This window comes from Anneissia japonica, unplaced genomic scaffold (genome assembly GCF_011630105.1).
Source record: "Anneissia japonica isolate Jap-2015-1 unplaced genomic scaffold, ASM1163010v1 scaffold287863_len737641_cov155, whole genome shotgun sequence".
Taxonomy (NCBI): Eukaryota; Metazoa; Echinodermata; class Crinoidea; order Comatulida; family Comatulidae; genus Anneissia; species Anneissia japonica.
Window position 1 is genome coordinate 1 of NW_022742482.1, and position 2,948 is coordinate 2,948.

Sequence of the window (2,948 nt, forward strand, 5' to 3'; positions counted from 1 at the left end):
GTTGTGATAATCATATATTTTTTATTATTATTATCATTATTATATATGTATATATTCTCGCTGATGAAGGCCACAGGAGTGGCAGAAATATCCGAGTTTATAATAAATCAGTGTTCTTAAAGTCTACTACTGAAGTTGTTTAATTATTTTCTATTATTCTGTCGGAACACACGTAGAACACAAATGAAATATATATACATATATATATATATATATACATATTTATATATATATATATATATATATTAGATAAAATAAAAACTCTTATAGGAACATGTTCTGATAATCAATATATGTTTAAAAATGTATTTTATTTACGTTTTAAAGACTAAATGACTAGCTAAGCCCAACAACAATAGATATTCCAAGCAGTTTTGTATAAAAATCCAAGGGAATTGTATAAAACGTTTCCACATGGGATATTATTGTGCATTTCAGCACTATTGCCGTTTGGTCAACACCCTGATTCAAGTGTGGTTGGTATGGCATGAAAGCTGGTGGAGACGTTTCTACAGGATGCGGTGCTGTAATGTTTGAGCCGATGTAAATGTATTTGGATTGTTGACTACATTATTATATGAAGGCGGCGGTTCCGATAACCATGCCGTTGGGCATGTCGATGTCCATGCCGATCGGGCTGCAGGGTAAATAAGACTAGGCTGATACCCAACCAAACTTTGGACCAGTAGAGAAACATTCGGTACTTGTGGATGGCTAGTAGCAAACGACGTGTTTGAAGGTCGTGGAGTTGTTTTCTTGCAGCAGTGGTAAAACACGCACACTAACACCAAGATGCCCCCAACAATGACTCCAACAATGATTGCTGCAATAACGGAACCGGATAATCCTAAGAAAAAAATGTATTATTTTTTTCTTCTTTTTTTTTTTTTTTTTTTTTCTTTTTTTTTTTTTACAAAATGCAAGTATTTGGAGATTAGGGATATTTGCAAACAATTTCCAACGTCATGATTAAGATTTCATTTATTGCCATACACTAGGCCATATACATTTACAAGCGGGAAACAAACAATAAACAATAAGACAAGGATGATACTGTTGTTGTTGTTGTTGTTGTTGATGACGCTGATGAAGATGATGATGATGAAGATGATGATGATGATGATGATGACGTTGATGAGATGATGCTGATGATGATGACGACGACGACGATGACGATGATGCTAACGATGATGATGATGATGATGATAACGATGATGATAACGATGATGATAACGATGATACTAATAATGATGGTGATGATTATGATAATGACAATATGTATGGCGAATGATGATGAATCGGAATGTTATACTGTTTTCATTCAATAGAAACCAAGGTCTGATCAGTCAAACAATATTCTCACGTTTCATGCCACATCAGCAAGATATGCGCATCTCAGTCAATAGCTGAACAAATTTGATGCCAGAGTCATTTTGAGTTTGAAGTAAACAATTAAGAAAGGAGTCATGGCTATATGTATTATTTTCATGATAAACAGAATATATTATACATATAACTTAGCATGTACTTGAGCTGTGGAATTGATGAATATTTCTATTTTCTTTAAAATGTGGTAGTGAATTTTTTTTTATCATTCGACATTATAATACCCGTCCTGCCATACCGCTACATTTGAAACATTTAATTCTCCCGCCAGAACCAGAACCATGAACTGGCCATACTACACACTTGGAAATATTTAACCTGTAATAATTCTAGATGATGCACAAGGTAGTCTCACCTGCATGCACACACGTTAGTGCAACATCACTGTCATGTGTTGAAATTACAATCGCTCAGTTGAGACTCTTCTCCTGTACACTCAATTAGAAATGTATGGATTGTTTTATAATGTGCTGCCTCGTATGAGTTAGAATTGTCTTCCGCTCTATCATAACCAAGTTGTCTGCAGACAACGTCCGATGCGTCTTTGTTCCAATTGTACGAGCATACGGTACCCCAAATGCCATATAGGTATGCTTCAAGAGTCCCTTGACCTTGATTATAACCTCCATACAGATGTACATCGCCTTGATCGCCATCTAAACAATTCAAAAATAGGCAGTTCTATAATATAGATAGGCCAACTGCTGCTGCTCTGCTGTAAATACTGTTGTTGCTTCTGCTGCTGCTACTACAACTACTACTGCTGCTACCATATAAAATAACAACTACTACTACTACTGCCACCAATAATAATAATAATAATAATAATAATAATAATAATATTATTATTATTATTATTATTATCATCATTATTAATTATGATGATAATAATATTAATAATGATAGTAATAATAATAATAATAATAATAATAATAATAATAATAGTGACGATAAATGACGATTATGATGAAGATTATGATTATAAACGACGATGGTGATGATGACAATAATGGTAATGATATGATTGTAACAATAAGTAACAATTATTGTTGTGTCTTCTTAATAATGTGACCATAATAATAATAATAATAATAATAATAATAATAATAATAATAACTATTATTATTATTAGTAGTATTATTATTATTATTATTATTATTATTATTATTATTATTATTATTATTATTATTATTATTATTATTATACAGCTACTTTACCACAATTTCTAATTGGTCGTCATTACTGTTGTAATTATTTTTATTCATATTTTAACTATGATAAAACGTCAGAAATGTTAGTTCGTCTTTTTGCTATCATTTAATTATTAGGATAAATAAATAACAAATCATATTCACTTACAGCCATCTGTACATTGTAGTATTACTGGATTATCATAACAGTAGTCAAGAGAATTGTAAGTGCAATTTAAAAGTCTTCTTTCATAACCATTGCAATCGAAGCGATACCAATATGAGCCCGAGCCAACTGAAATGCTGTTGCCATCCATCAAGGTTTCAGCTCCTCTGTGGCCCAACATCCAACACGCAACATCTGAATTGGTA

General features: G+C 32.0%; 1 long non-coding RNA gene across 1 annotated transcript; it reads right to left on the minus strand.

The window, feature by feature from the left end:
* Positions 1-451: 451 nt before the first annotated feature.
* On the minus strand, positions 452-2,948 carry LOC117119161. Its single transcript, XR_004447148.1, has 3 exons — positions 2,746-2,948; positions 1,742-2,042; positions 452-847 (listed from the first exon to the last, which is right to left on the minus strand). It is a non-coding gene; the product is annotated as an uncharacterized LOC117119161 (long non-coding RNA).